The 16206-nt window shown below is 46.7% G+C and overlaps 1 protein-coding gene and 1 long non-coding RNA gene across 6 annotated transcripts in view; one reads left to right on the plus strand and one right to left on the minus strand.

The window, feature by feature from the left end:
* Arntl (aryl hydrocarbon receptor nuclear translocator like) overlaps nt 1-16206 on the plus strand; it is a 104735-nt gene that overhangs the window by 40649 nt on the left and 47880 nt on the right. The gene's annotated exons all lie outside the window — the stretch shown is intronic.
* On the minus strand, nt 910-13455 carry LOC125362145. Its single transcript, XR_007213028.1, has 3 exons — nt 13316-13455; nt 11933-12708; nt 910-920 (listed from the first exon to the last, which is right to left on the minus strand). It is a non-coding gene; the product is annotated as an uncharacterized LOC125362145 (long non-coding RNA).

Consider the following 16206-nt stretch of genomic DNA (forward strand, 5'->3'; position numbering starts at 1 on the left):
CTTCCTTCCTTCCTTCCTTCCTTCCTTCCTTCCTTCCTTCCTTCCTTCCTTCCATCCTTCTTTCCTGCCTTCCTGCCTTCCTGCCTTCTTTCCTTCCCCTCTCTCCCTCCTGCCTCTCTCTCTCTCTGTGTCTTTGTCTTTTTCTCTCTCTCCTTATGTCTTTAGAATGCATAGGTTGAGGCCCTGGCAGAGTTTTCTGATGGGCAGAGGTTTAGCGTCTCCCTCACTTTACATACGCCCAGGAGCCTTTGCCCTTCCTCAGTACCAGGGAGCCAGCCTGCCTACAGGCTTGCATTCTGACCTAGGTTTCACCATGATGTTTCATGCTGCAAAACACACTCTTCCAAAAATGCATTCCTCTTCAAGTTTTGATGAAAATCTTTTCATTCTCGGAGTGAACACATTCTTGCTCATCTCGCTGGCTGTCCCTCGGTGTCCTTCCTGGAGGGTGTGTCTTCCCATCTCCTGAGCCTGGGTGCAGAGTCCCCAGTCAGGCTTGTTGAGTCCTGTAAAGTGAAATGCTACCATCTGCAGAGCCACATGCTCACCTCCCACCTCTCCTCTCCCTTCAAAGGTTTCCATGCCACAGGGGTGACATGAGCAGTCACACTGGAGAGCCTCTCTGTGCCAGGCATGGCGTTAGACATTTCACACGCATTCAGTTGTCCTTTCCAGACTTAGAGCTGCACAGATCTGGATGGAATCACAACTGTCTATGGCCCTTGGAAATGCCACTTTGTCTCTTCCACTTTTTTTTACAAATCTGGAAAATGGAGATCATACAGAGAGAGTTCATAGCGTTGTAAACTTTAAACGAAAAACATATGTTATTTCATAAGCATGAAAGTACTTGCTCACTATGTGTCAGACATTGTGCTGTAAGTAAATAGTAGCACCCTGCTGCCGTAGTCATCACTGTCCTGGCCCCTGCCCGCCCCGTTCCACTCCACCCAGCCCAGGGCCACACAGCTAATGCGGAGGTAGTGCTCCACCCTGCTCCAAAGCTCTTTCCCACAAGCAAGTTTTCCTCTAAAACAGTCTCTCCTCTCTCTCTCTCTCTCTATCTCTCTCTCTCTCTCTCTCTCTCTCTCTCTCTCTCTCTCTCTCTCTCCTTGCCTTCTCTAAATTAGAAAGGCAATGGATGCTTATTCCAAAGTTAGAATTCCAACTTTCCATGCTTTGCTTTGGATTTCAATTCAATCACTTTTTAAAACATGCAACCCTGGGCAAAGCATGGATCTTCTTTGAGCCTTGATGTTTCTCAACGCGCTGGAGGCCCAGTGGCTCTGCGTGGTGGCACTGTTGTGGGGCTGTGGGAACATGGTCTGCATGATGCCCTGGCAAAGGTCTGGCAAGCATGCACTTCTCCAGTGAGTATTTATTGAGCACATCCTAAACACCAGTGATGGTTCCAGTGGCTCTGAAAACAAACGAAGAACAAGGAAGAGTCTCTTGCTCTCTCTCGTTTTTTGTTTTTGTTTTTGTTTTGGGTCAGGACTGGGATTCAAACTCATGATTTTGTGCTGGCTAAGTAGACACTCTTCCACTTGAGACATTTTCTCAGTCCCTTGTTGCACCGGTTGTTTTTAGGATAAGGTCTGCTTTATTCCTGGGCTTCCTATTTTGCTTCCCTTTTCACTGGGGTAAAAGGTGTGGGGTACTGCACACAACTATATTTTTTTGTTTTTTGTTTTAAGTTGATTTATTTATTGCCAAAGTGATGTACAGAGGGTTTCATATGTAAGGCAGTGAGTACCTTTCTTAACAGACTTATTACCTCCTCACTCATTTTTCTCTCACCTTCCCCCTTCCCCAGTTCCCTCCCCCCAACCCCGAGTTGTACATTTGGTTTACAGCATATAGTTTTATAAATATTGCTGTTGCATTGGTTCACCTTTTACCCTTTGCCTCTCTATTTTGATGTTCCCCTTCCCTTCCCTACTTCTGATAAATGTATATACAATATCCAGGATACCAAAATCAGTTACAGTGACATCAGGGGTAAAACCACAGGGAACAAAGACTTTTTGAAGGATACTTTTAGGAGATAATCACAAAGATGCAATGCATCTGATCATATAAAATGTTATTTATCAAAATGAACTCCAGGGAATGAGGATAAGAGGTGTTTTTTTCCCCCCTTTGATGCTGTTTTTGTTTTCTTTTTGTCTTTTTCATTTATCTGTCCTTGAGAGTGTAAGGAGAGGCACAGAAGTGGAGGGGAAAAGGATGAACAAATAGAGCAGTGGTACTCACTAGTCATTATGTTGAAAATGAACACTGTAGGACTTATGGGTGGGGTGTAGAAGGGAAAAGCTGGAAGAGAATGAGGGAAGGGGTGACATTGTCCAAAAAGAAATGTACTCTTCACCTGACTTATATATAAGCACCTTTATAATAACAATAAAAATTAAGTAAAAAATTAAATGTACATATATATGTGTGTATGTATGCATCTGTAGTAGGATTTGAGCTCAGGATTTCACACCTGCTTGGTTGGCACTCTACCACTTGAGCCATGCCCCCAGCCCATTGCTCTCTCTCTCTCTCTCTTTTTTTTTTTTTGCCAGTCCTGGGGCTTGGACTCTGGGCCTGAGCACTGTCCCTGGCTTCTTTTTGCTCAAGGCTAGCACTCTGCCACTTGAGCCACAGCGCCAGTTCTGGCCATTTTCTGTATACGTGGTGCTGGGGAATCGAACCCAGGGCCTCATGTATATGAGGCAGGCACTCTTGCCACTAGGCCATATCCCCAGCCCCCCATTGCTCTCTTGATGATCATATTTAATCAAAGCAGACACAAACACACAGGCTGATGGTAATAATTGAGGGTAGTGGACGAGTCATAGGAAACACCTATGGACTGGATATGTAGGGTAGACCTCTCCAAGAAGACTCAATGCTTTGTGACCCTTATATTCCAAGTACTTCAGGGGTCCTGATTTTCAAAATTCTGCCTCACTAGGAATACAGGTCCTAATTTTTCATTTAAAAAGCATGACTACACAGTACCCTTCAGTTCTCTTTTGGGAGGTGCTCGCTCCATTAAGAGTAGAAGTTCCTGTCCTGGGACCCATGTTCCAGGGCCTTTTGAAGGTCTCAAGTGCTGCTCTCAAAGTCTGAATTAGTTGAGCCTATAGTGAATGAAGCTCCTCATGTGGGAAAGGAGGCTGCTTCATTTCCAGCCAGAGCCCATTTTGCTCAGTGCTGCATTGAGCATTCTGGTTTCTAAGGAGCTGAAGGTAATTTTTTTCTCTCTCTCTCAGTGAGAATGTGGCACATGGCAATCTCCTGATTCTCTCCACACAATTCTTTTAGGGCTTGAGGAAGCTGCAGGAGCACCTGGTAGCAGAGCAGTCCTGACTCTTGCATGGGCACATGAAAGGCAAAACAGTTAGCCCAGCACTGAATACCAGCCACTCTGCCCCTCTTAGGGTACAATAAATGACCATTTTGGCCTCTTCAGTGAACAATGGGTGACCCCAGCTGTTGAGAGAGGAAAGTACTCTGCAGAAGGATAGGCTGCTTCTGACTCACCTATCCTGTGGATAGCTGACCTACTTTTGTTTGACCTTGATTTGCTCAACACAATGAACTACTGCGGTGCATTCACATCTGCTACCTGATTTTAGATCTTCAACACACATACATACACACACACACACACACACACACACACACACACACACACACACACACACACAGGCAGATGGATAGATGGGCAGATGCTTAGTTTTGCACTAACCTCTGAATTGTAATTCTATCACAAGGAAAAGGCTTAATTTCAAGAACATGGAATGATTATTTGAGGCCAGATAGGATGGCAAAGCAGCAGGCCCCGGTTCCTTGCTACAGGGCAGCTTAATCAGGAAATGGCCTAGATGGCTGCCTTTCAAGTAGGTCCTTGCAGTAGCTTGGCAACAGGCACAGGGTCATAATTGGAAGAATTTGGCTCTGAGTGTCTGTGGGTGTTTACAGTGCACTATAGGGCAGGGCTTCTTTTATTTATAGAATATTTTGAGCAACAAGCAGCAGAAGGCTGAAAAGCCACTAAATCTCAATTTATTTTTAACACATTCCATTTTTCCCCTCATCCCAGAAGGAGGACTGAGTTATTAAAAAAACAGTAAAAAATACATCATCGCAGAGCATGCCATATCTAATTATGGGGTTGCCAGCATCGGCCTGCAGCCATATTCTTAAGGGCTTTGTAAATCAGCCATCCATTCAATCTGTGAACTTATATGACTTCCATTCTTCATTTACATGTAGAACAGAATTATTGGCAAGTGAAGGCTGATCAGAAAAAAGTTCTTCCCATCTAAATTAGGAGGTGGAAGGTATAAATATAGAATGGTGTACTTACGTTCTCAAAGGGAGATAAATTCACTCTTCATTGTCCATCATACTTCACTGCACAAACATCATCCCAGAGCACTAAGTGCCCCTTAAGGATCTGCAGTCATCGCAATGGCAGATCTGTGCCACTTGAAGGAGCAGTGGTGTGCAATCTCACTGAGTGCAGGGCTGGGTTATTATTACCCACACAGCCATGAAAAGTCCTGTGTATTTTGGCTCGTGTTCTTCTATGTGTTCAAACTGGAAAGAACCTTGGAAACCCTATAGTTCAACTACGTCTTGCTGTAAGTGGGAAGTCGAGATCTAGAAGGAAATGTTGCCAGGGGACGCATAATGAGTCATGATGGAGGCAGACAAGGGTCTCTGCTCTTCTGCAACTGTGTCCCACTGTGTTATGCTATGTTCAGGAGCCCGTGAATTAAACAGATGTGACTTCAACCCCCCTCCCACAGGGGTTCACAGTCTCAAAAGACACAGAGGCTGAGATGGTCGAAACATTGCCATATAAGTAGAGCAAGTTATATGTATACCACAGATTCATTGAGTGAGAGGAGTGGTATGAGTGGGGCATTCTGGAATCAGTGTATTTGGATGCCAAGGCCAAGGTGAATTCCATTGCTCTCTGACCCACTGGGAGAGCTTTGTTAATGCTCTAGAGTTTTCTAATGAAAAAGGTTCCCCACACTGGCTGGGTGTTGGGATGAGAGCAAGCAGGGGGCAGTGGGACATGGGTGGCAGTGAATATGAGCTTGGACAGGTTTGGGAGGTCACTGGAAGATTTCCTAGGAATACATGAAGGAGTGGGGTGCAGACTGAAGCCAGGCACCCCTGGAATCTGTGGAATACCCTGCCCTTTATTCAGGTAGGATGTGGGTGGCATGAATGCCACACTCCCATCCCTCTGATGCTACCCTAGACAGAATAAGAATAATCAATCCTGCTAGCCAGTGTTGATGGAATAGAGCTGGCATGCGAGATGGCACCTGTGGCCTTTTTTGTCATTGTGTATAGACTGGGCATAGTGTCTGGACCAGAGTGGGCTCTGGAAGCTATAGAGGGACCTTAGGGAACCTCTCAAGAAAGGATGACCTGTGCAGTCACTTCTGGATAGTGCTGGAGGCCAGAGGGTTAGAGGATGTGAGTAGGCCAGGAGAGATGTGGTCTGAGCCTACGTTAAGGCTGAAGCAGTCAGCAGGGAAAAGAAAAATCAGGGAGGAGCAACTGTGGAGGAGAAAGAAACAGTAGGATTTGGCTACAGATAAGACAGCCAAACAGAGAGTGAAGGACAGTGACACACTGCCACTGCAGAGGAGGTGGGAGGTGGGGACAAATCCTGCAGCTTAGATCCCAAACTAGAGCCTTGATATCAATCACTGAGTGCCCTCTCCCCGAGAAGAGCTGCTCTGTCTTCTTCCTTGGTGAGATCCTAGCCAGCCTGGATAACAGATCTCAAACATGTTGTTAGGTGTTGCCAGATGGCACGTAATTTAATGAGTACACAGCATAATCCCCATGGCCATCTCCCTGCATGTTTTTACCCCCTAAGTTCTCAGAGTTGAGAGAAATGAATTGGTAGTAACAAGTACACAGGAAAATATTACGAAAATAGCTGATGAGCTGTAGTTTGGGAATTATGCTTTCCCCACCCCCCACCACCCTGGACTTGTACTTGTTTTGCATGGATACAAATGTTTATAATTCATAGTTTCTACTTTTAGGTCTAATTTTAGTTTTTATAGTTTGTAAAGATAACAGTATCCCATGATGGACAGCAGCCACCTCCTCGATGCTTTATCTCTGAACCATATTCCCGGTAGCAGGCCCCCGCCCCCCCATCCCACCTTGCCTCTGCCTCTTTCTTGTCTCAGCATCTTTCTTGGTGTGCATCTGCAACTCTGGGCCAGGAGGCATGCTGGCAAGCTCCAGGTCAGGGGCTTGTTTGTGTCTGTGGTTGAGTGATAAAGAAATGACCTCCAGATTTACTGGGCCAGTCACAGCCTGTGGAGCTAGCAGGCCTGATCAGTTCCTCATTGAGTGCATCCAGATCAGAATGACACATATAACTGATATTGTCTATAAAGTAAGATGTTACTTGCTGCCCTCCTGGTCATTTCATACTATCTGATTACTGCCTCAGCACCAAGCAGGTATTCCACAAATGCTTTTGGAGGGGCCAAACATACTGACACACATCGGTAATCTCAGCTACAGAAGAAGTAGAAATAGGAGGATTGCTATTTAAGAATATTTCGGGAGCTGGGAGCTGGTGGCTCATGCCTGTAATCCTAGCTACTTAGGAGGCTGAGATCTGAGGATTGCAGTTCAAAGTCAGCCAGGACAGAAAACTGTGAGACTGAATCAAAAACATAAAAAAGAAACTCCAATAAACTACAGTGCTCAGAAAAAGCTACAAGTGGCGTTTGAGCACAAAGAGGCTCAGGAACAATGCCCAGTCCCTGAGTTCAAGCACCAGGACCAGCAAAAATTTATCTAAAAAAAAAAAAAATATATATATATATATATATATATATATGGTCTGGTATGGTAGGAACACTCTTCTAATCCAAGTTATCTGAGAAGCAGAAGTAAGAGGATCAGGATCACAGTCTGGAGAGAAAGTTCGAGACCTTGTCTGAAATGTGCACTAAAGCAAAAGAGGCTAGGAATGTAGCTTAAGTAGTATGGTCAAAAAAAGAAGTTTTTGGTTCCTTGAGCTGTTGTTGATCACCAATAATAAATGGTACTCAGAGCAATAAGTGAAAGTCCTAAACGCCGGTCCAAAGTCCATTCTTCAGGCTGAGCAGCCACACCTGGGCTGTCAGCACTTTCTTGTTCATTATCAGTGATAGAATGATCCAGGGGGAAGTGACATCAGAGCCCACCTCTCCTGGCCAGTGGCACAGGAAAGCCCAGGTATATGCCCCACTCGGGCATCTACACACCAAGCATCCTGCTTGTTTCCTTTATGGATATCTTGGGTGTGCAGAAAAGTCTTCTTTATTCTGACTTCCAGTCTGCCTCTTGGCACTTTCCTCATTAACCTAGTTCTGCCTTGGTAGCCACACAGAACAAAGGTCTGCAGGCCTGTCATGGTTCTACTTCAGAAGTTTGAAAGTGGTGCTACTGGGCTCATGCTCCATCCCTTTCCCACTTCCTTTATGTCCTTCCAGTGTTCCCCAGTGCCTCCAGCCATTCTTCATAGGACAGGGCAAACAGCAGGATAGTAATGCTTAGTAGGGGAGACATCTGCTCAGTGAGCCTCTTGCCATGTGCCAGGTGTCATAAGCGCCTTTCATGAATTGTCTTATGTGCTATTCTCAGCCTCCCGGTGAGGTGCTTGCTCTCATGATCCTCATCTCACCAGTGAAGAAACAAGGAGGCCCACGCTCATCCGGAGACATACCAGTGAAGGCAGAGAAGATCTGAGCGCAGGCAGTATGTGCACTGAGCTCTGGTGCTTGAATATCTCACAACCTTCCCTGCATAGTGCTAAAAATAGGCCCATGGTGCACCAGGCTTGAGCTGGCCCTGATTTAACTTACTTTGCAAGAAATCATTTGACAGGAGTCTGAGTGGAACCATTTCCCATGAAACCTCTTCAGAGTTTGTTTTTTGACAGGACGGACTGCAGGGCAGAGGCCTCGGCCCTGTCACCAGCAAATGGGTTCCTCTGAGCCTTGCCAGGCTGCACCGGACTCCTAACGTGATAGGATTAGGTGAAGGTGACAAACACAGGCTATTAAGATTTTGTTTTCTGAACACCATGTCTACCACAAGAGGCTTATTTAAAGTACGTAGCCATGGCTCTAGGGCCTGAAAGTAGAAGTTGGATGCCCATGAAATGTAACACTAGATCACTCCTTCTAATCTCAATGCAGTGTTGAGTGAGTCTCTAACTGTGACAATGGGATGACCAACCAGCCTTCCAAAATTGGGGCTGCAGGAGCCAAATACCTATTTCTCTCAATAGCAACTGATGGTTCAGGTTGGGTTTTTGCTAGAATGCCTAGGTTGAACCATCGATATCTTGGGGAGCTGCTTTTCAGATAGTATGCCTCTCAGTCACATTTTCAACAGACATAAACAGCAAAGTGAAGGTTCTGGTCCCAAAGGTGGGGGGGGGGGGCGGTCAGAGACCTGGAGGAGAAGCAGCTTGAAGCAATAGAAAAAGCACTGGGTAACATCTCCCTGTATCACTTCCAAAAATGGAGCTCTGAGCAGTGCCTTAACCTCCATAAACTACTGCATCTTTATCTGAAAAAAAAAAAAAAAAAGAATGATGATAGTAATACCCTGCAAGGTTGCCGGATTAGGTGAGAGAGAGCCTGTATGGGTATAACAGAAAGTGCCTGGCACAATGTTTACAGGGATAAGTAGAAATATCAGCAGAGCAATTTCCTTCTTCCTTCACTGCCTCTTTCTCCTCCTTTTCTAGTCCTATAGACCATTGATTTTCTATATGGCTTAGGGTAACTTTCTTTTTGCCTATAGAAGAGTAGGTTGAATCATGCTAATGCCTCTGAATGGGTTCATGGCGCCCCCTGTAGGACATCTTGGAAATGTGTGGTGATTTGGCTGTCAAAGTGACCCCAACAGGGTTTTTATGTAGGGGAAGGGGTTAAAGATGCTACATATAATGCTTGGGGAATAAAGGAATGTCTGTGTACACCAGTGTATGTTTTCAGTGGACATTTATGTAAGCAAGCCTTTGATTATTGTGATCTGAGCCTTGAGTCTGACTTCACTTTACACATAAATAATGTTGATATACAATATATCTTCTAGGAATATAAATGCCAAGTATAAGAGTATCCATTTACTATGAAAAGGTCGAGCATTTCATTAGGTTATTTCTCTTGTTGTCTGGTGTCACCATGCTTTGGTGCCTACATACTGGTTTATTTATCATCTTATTTTAACCAATCTTAATTAATTTCTCCTTTAATTAGAGTCAGAGTTTTATATTGAATGTTTTTGAAATTATAAACATTGGTAGGTTATATTACTAATAAATTTTATTTCACGAGTCATTTGTTTAGATGTGGTCATGGTGGCAAATGCTTGTAAACCCAGCACTTGGGTGATAAAGTAGGAACGTCACAGGTTTGAGACTATCCTAAACTACATAGAAGATGCTTACCTGCCTTGTTTTGTGTTGTATGTTTGAAAGTGAGACAGAGTGCACATGCATGTGTGTGCTAGCTTAGAATTTCACTAAAGAAACCTTAGGTCACACCAGAAATAAAAAGACATGGTTTCATTTATCTTAGAAATAACTTTTTAACCTAAGGATTTATAGTAGAAGCCAGAGATTTTTTTAAACTGAATCTGCTTTCAGAGAAACAAGATGTCTTCGTCTTAAATATACCTATAATTTATTTCACTAGTCCTCTGCAGAAGAACAGTTAGATGGTTTTGATTATTCTTTATTATAACACTGTAAGAAATCTGCAGGTATTCATTGATATACATATATTGCATCTATATTCATATAGACAAGTGTTATGAAATGAATACTACGTAACAGGCAATATCCTTAGACATACATTTAATTGAATTACACATGCAATTGCCCTTTCCAAAGGAATAAATCTTTTCAAAGCTTTTGATACCTAATGCTAGATTTCTTTTAGAAAATTGGTACAAGTTTACATCCTGATGTATAAGATGCAAATGCCCATTCATGACACCTTCATTGATATTTGATATTGTCTGTAGGGGCATGATCACTGCTGTTGTGGGCGGTGGCCGTGACATCTCATTATTTATTATATCTTGATCATGTGTCTTCATGAATTTATTGGTCTTTGTATCTCATCCTTTTGTGACTTCCTATTTCTATTCTTTACTTATTTTCATCTGACATATTTTCCTTTCTGGAAGGTTTGGGTTTGGATTTGTTTTAATCCAGAACAGAAAGTCCTCCTTTTCCTGTCACAGGGCTCTCCGACCCATCATTCCTGATTCAGTCCTGGTGGCCTCAGAATGAGTTGTGGGGCAAACAGTTACCTGACTTCCTCAGTTAGCTAGCTCTTTGAGAACTAAATGAAGCTTCTCTCCAAATAAAAGACCTAGGCCTAATGGTAGAGTGCTTGCCTCACATGCATGAAGCCCTGGTTCAATTCCTCAGTACCACATAAACTGAAAATGGGGGAAGTGTCCCTGTGGCTCAAGTGGTAGAGTGCTAGCTTTGAGCCAAAGAGGCTCAGGGACAGTGCTCAGGCCCTGAGTTCAAGCCCCAGGACTGTCAAAAAAGAAAAAAAAGGAAAGAAAGAAAAGCTCAGTATGTGGCTTCTGCTGTTCCACATCTTGTTTTATTATTTTTGTTCTGATCCTGTGCTGAGTATTTTTCTCAGAAAGTTTTCTCAAGATGCACACCTCAGATCTGTTTAGACCCTTAGACTCCAGAACTGACCTCTCCCAACCTAAGCTCAGAAAAAAATAAAACTGATTTTTTAACTCCTCATACAGGAAAGAGAAATGAAAGAAAGCAAGCCAAGTCTGTTTTAGTTAAGAGGAACTTGTAGGTCGTTCCCGAGGTCAGGGTGCATGCAGACCAATATCTTCTACACAGGGCATCAAACCCCAGAGATCCATCACAAGATGAAGGCTTCTTGCTCACACTGTGCTTGCAGGCAGGCACAAGGCCAAGTGTGTCTTAGGAAAGTTGTCGGTCGTGCAGAGTTGAAGCAGAAGCATCATCTTGTTAACCTTTAGTCGACCCTCTAAACAGATCTGCTTGTTCCCCCACCGCCTACGCGTGCACTCTGGGTAACTGCACTTGTTACTGGTTCGGGCAGCCTGGCACTGGGGACAGGGGCCGTGGGTGTGTGCCTGTCCTGTCCTGTCCTGCCCTGCTTCCCCCACTTGGGACACAGCTTTCACTTTTTATGTGCTGAGTCACTGAAGCAACAAAAGTATGTGCCAAGAGTCCAGGCCCTGGAATTGAGCATCTCTGGATTCCAGTCTTTCTTCTGTCCCTTCGAGCTGAGCAGATCTCATACAAGTTGCTTCATGTCTGTGACTCACGTCATCTCTGCCATGTTGATATCAGTGCCTTCCCCAGAGGCCATTTAAGGACAGACTGGGCTGTCAGGGCAGGCACTGCCCTGGGCATCTGTGTGCTGGTCTCCTGGGATGGGCACTGGTCCCGAAGGGCAGAGAGGCAGGGGTCTTCCTCGTGTCTGCCACCTCCACGTGCAGCTGTGTGTTCTTTGAGGTCATCTCTCCCCGTCCCCACCTCACACATCCCAAACCAGCCACTCGTGCCCTGGAGGATGGGGACAAAAAGGCGCCTCTCTCTCCAGCCATCACTCACACAGGTGCCTGACACGTGGAATGCAGAGGGGACTCAGACCCTCAAAGGTGGTGGTGGCAGGAGGCCTTGTGAAGCCCACAGACTGGGAATCTACAGTCAGGAAATCCTGTCACTCTTTCCTGCAGAACATTCAAGGAATAGCTGTCATCAGCCGGCCATGGCCACTCAGCATTGGCCTGTCTCACCTCCCACATCCTGCCTCAACACAGCCCCTGGGATGACATGTTGCCTGCCCTCATCTCCAGCCCTCCTCCCCACCCCTCCCAAGCATTCATCTGACACGATTTACTTCGCGTTTCCTTTGCTTCCCATCCTCACCAGGCTGTGTACCAAGCAAGGACAAGGGTTGGTCTCCCTGCCCCATCCCAGCCTCGCTGGGGAGGACAGTGCCTGGCACTCGGGTGCCCTCAGCAAATATTTACTGCGAGGTGAATGAGCGAGTGCGGCCAGCACATCCACAGTGTCTTCATTATTACCAAGTCAGCCCAAATCGAAAGCTTGTGACCACATGTCGTTTGGAGTGGAAATTTACCCACTTTACCAGTTCCTTCACGCGGGAGTCACCTGGCACCTCTGTGTGCCACATGTGTGTTTGATGCGTTGCTTGAAGGCTCGGGGGTGTTGATGGAACTTGAGGTGCCCTGTGTCCCTTCGCTAGGTGTTGCAGTGTCACTGGTCATCAGCAGCCATCAGCCCACTGGCTTTTCCTTTGCTTCTGAGGGTGGCCGCCTTGGGAGCAAAACCATTGTACTTTGCTCTCTCCCTCTCATCTCCTTGAGCAACTCCAAAATTCTGTCACCTGCCACCCACTGACTTAGCTTCTTCATTATCCTAGTCCCAGCTTTCCTGGAGGCTTCTCGGTCTGTGTTTTGGTGAAATGAAGGGCTGGGCTCTGCACATTCCACCCACCTTCCACATTCTGAGGAGTCCTCATGCTTCCTGCTGCAGAGCTAACCCACGATACCGCCTGGTCCCCCTCACCAAAAGCCTCCTGGTGCCCCAAGATCACTCACCATCAGTTCCTCCTGTCTCACCTTGCAAGGGGTCCCTGCACCCCGGGTGCTCTCCCAACCAGCGGGAAAGGCCAGGAAGCGCACCCCGCCGAGGGTGAACCCAGAATAGGTAACAAGCCGCGAGTCACCCGCACCCAGCCCAACCTAACCTTTCACCGGCAGTTGGACAATCAGATGACTCGGGAGAGGTTCAAGACTGCTCTCAGTTTTAGTGGGGCAGACCCGATCTTAAGTATGGGCAATGGCAGCAGGAAGAGGAGGGTGTAACATACCTAGCCAGGGGCGATGATTGGCGGTCCAAGCTGTCAGTCAAGGGCGGAAGGCCATGGGACCTCCCTAAGGGGTGGCCTAAGTACTAGCAGGACCGCCCCCAGGTTACTGTCCGCAGCCATCTTGTTGCACATGGTCTTAAGGCTGGGAGGCGTGGCCAGCTAGAGCCACCTTTCCAGTTCCGGACCCAGAAGGCAGGCGGGGCTAACCAGGATCCCTCTTCCTGGAGGCAGTGCAAGCAAGCACGCCCCTAGGGACTGAGGCAGGCGGGGCTCTTCAGGGCCTCACTCCCAAGGCGCAACAACCATACACCTCCAGGGCGCGGACAGGCGGGGCTAGTCAGTGTGCCCCACATCACCTGACCCCTGCCTCACCATCCCTTAGCATCTTCCTCAAGTTTCAAATCCGAGCTTGCGTCTCCACCTTCCTGTTCACCCAGCACAAGCTCCTCTCTTTCAGTGGCATAGTCATAAACATTCAGCATATCCCAATCTACCAGCAATCCTGGGACGGAAGTCCTTCCCCTTTTACATAGGAGGAAACCGTGTCTTCTAGAAGTCATCTGACTGGCCCAGGACACACAGCTATGTGTGCGGAGATTTGGTTCCGGGAAGCACTGCTCTGCCTGCCAGCCTGTCTCACCTCTTCTCCTGTGTCTAGCACCGTCTCATTCTGCCTGTGCTGGCTAGCCCAGTTCTTAGGGGGGACCTGTAACCTCCTTCTGGGCTCACTTGCTGAGTGGCCAATCCTGGATCCTTGCTTGTGCCTGGCCTCACTGGCAGGCTGTGCTACTCTGCAGGCCCCACTCCTCCCCAAAACACTTTCCTGGCCTGTCCTCAGGGCCACCCCCACTATGTAGGCAGCCTTGAACTTCACCGTGAAGTAAAAGTGAAGGCCACACACACCAGGCAGGATCCCTCAGTGTCCCTTTTCCCTCCTGTGGAATATCCTTACCATTTCTCTCCTCAGCCTACCCTGGACCCATCTAGCCTGTCTGCTAGCAGCTCCCACCAGAAAAGCAGAGTCCCTTCCAAGGCCATTCGCCGTGCTCTCTCTCGTGCCAGAGACTCCCCTTTGCCACCATATGACAGCAGCGCATGCTTTTGTTTCCTTAGAACGAGATGCAGATGTCTTCCAGAATGTCCTTTACCTTCAGGCACTAAGTTTGTGGGTGCAGAGTTTTCTTCCTGATGTCTTTGGGCCCAGACTGTCTTACTCTGTGGCATATTCAGACAGACAGACAGACAGCTAGAAAAAGGAAGGCCAGGCCCTTGTGCATGACTTATCCATTCTTTATGCTACTAAGCATAAGCCTGTGTCTCTGGGGATGCAGGGGCAGAGTGAGGCTGAGGTCAGAGGGAAAACTGTGCCTAGTAGGGGTGCTTCAGAGAGCTGAAGCCACAGTGCAGGAGGGATGGGGCAGATAATAGAGCACACTCCACCCCTGGACATGGAGTGCCTCTTTGTACTTGGAATTGGGGTGCAGAGGAGAACAAGACCTTGAACCCTGCCCCAGGATTGGTGACACCTGGGAGCTTTCTTTTTTCTTTGTCAGTCATGGGGTTTGAACTCAGGGCCTGCGTGCTGTCCCTGAGCTCTTTTGCTCAAAGCTAGCGCTCTACCACTTTGAGCCACAGCACCACTTCTAGTTTTCTGGTGGTTAATTGGAGATGAGAGTCTCACAGGGACTTTTTAGCCCTGGCTGGCTTGGAACTGTGATTCTCAGATCTCAGCCTCCTGAGTAGCTAGGATTATAGGCGTGAGCCACTGGTGCCGGGCACTTGGGAGCTTTCCATGTTGCTTTAGATTCCTTTGTTTTCCTCTAGGTAATGGAGACAAACCCCAGGCCCAGGCAGGAGGGAACACCTTCGGAGAGATTCAAACTCCAGATGGCTGAGGATTGGGTTGAATGCACTGGGTGCCAAGAGGCTGAGGGCAGTGCCAGGCCAGAGAGCAGGCACTGGGCAGGGCAAGTGGCCAGGGGAAGGCAAAGGTCCTTGGCTACTTTTCATGGGAAAAGGCCTGAGGTAGGAGACTCAGAGCTGGGGCTGTTTTCAAAGGTAGCACTTTTGGGTGGGAAATTAGTGGGGAGAAAAGGCAGGATCCCATGGGAGGGGCCCATTGGTCTTGAGTGGTTTTGTGGAGCAGGGTTCTCTTTCATGTGTTCCATGGAACCCTTGGCCAGTAGGTGCCAGATTAAAAAAAAAAATGATGTGTGAGTACACACACTGGGAGGACTAGAGTCTTTACTGTCTCTGGACATGGCACTCCAGAGGGGCATCTTGAAAGATAGGCAGGAAGCCTAGGAGAGAAGAAATTAGCCGAATTACTTAGCCCTTATACCACATACTTACATGGGCCTGCCCTCCCCCACTCCTCTCTCTCCCCTATAACATGATAAATTCCCATGGAATTAGTGCTTCATGGCAGACTTTTGGGTCGGTTTGAAGCATCTTTATATCCCTGTGCCTCTTTCTTATTTTGTATAGAGGCTATGCAATGGTCCAGGCTGGAAGCCATGAAAAGATTACACGTTTTAGTTAAGACTGACCTGATTTTAAATCTAAATTTATCGGCCATGCTCAAGTTATTTACCCTGGCAGACTTGAATTTCCTCATCTGTAAAATGGGCAAGATAACATTAGCCACTGACTAATAAGGCTTCTGTTGTGGTTACTGAGAAAATAATAATAGTTACCATAGTTGATATATGCCAGACCTCATTCTAAGCACATAATATATCTCCTTTAAGTCTATGATCACTCAGGGCTGGAAATGTTAGCATTCTTCCCATATGGTTTGGAGGCTAAGACACACAGAGACTGGGTACTGTGGCCAATGTCACAGCCCTCCTATTTGTTGGACCTAAGGTTTGAATACCTGATGGAGTCAGGATTTGATCATCTCCCTTCCATTCCACTTCAGTTTGGGCAGCTGCTTCACTGTCAGTTGTGTTCTGGCTACATCCCTACACCATACCATCAGTAGTCTATAAATCCACCCCCCAGGACCAGTGAAATTGTAAATTGTCCTTATGCTATAGCTCATAGAGCATGTGGCAAAGACAAGCTGACATCCCTTTATGACTCTCTTCACAAATGTTTCCTGAGTGCCTTTGCTGCTTGGCCTTGGGGAACTATTTTGTGATTCTTCATTAGACCTCTGATTCACCCTCCTAAGCCTCAGTGCTGCCCGAGATTGGAATTCTGGTGACTGTCTTCCATCCACCACATTGGAAGACTGTTCAGA

Source organism: Perognathus longimembris, chromosome 13, assembly GCF_023159225.1.
Source record: "Perognathus longimembris pacificus isolate PPM17 chromosome 13, ASM2315922v1, whole genome shotgun sequence".
Taxonomy (NCBI): domain Eukaryota; kingdom Metazoa; phylum Chordata; class Mammalia; order Rodentia; family Heteromyidae; genus Perognathus; species Perognathus longimembris.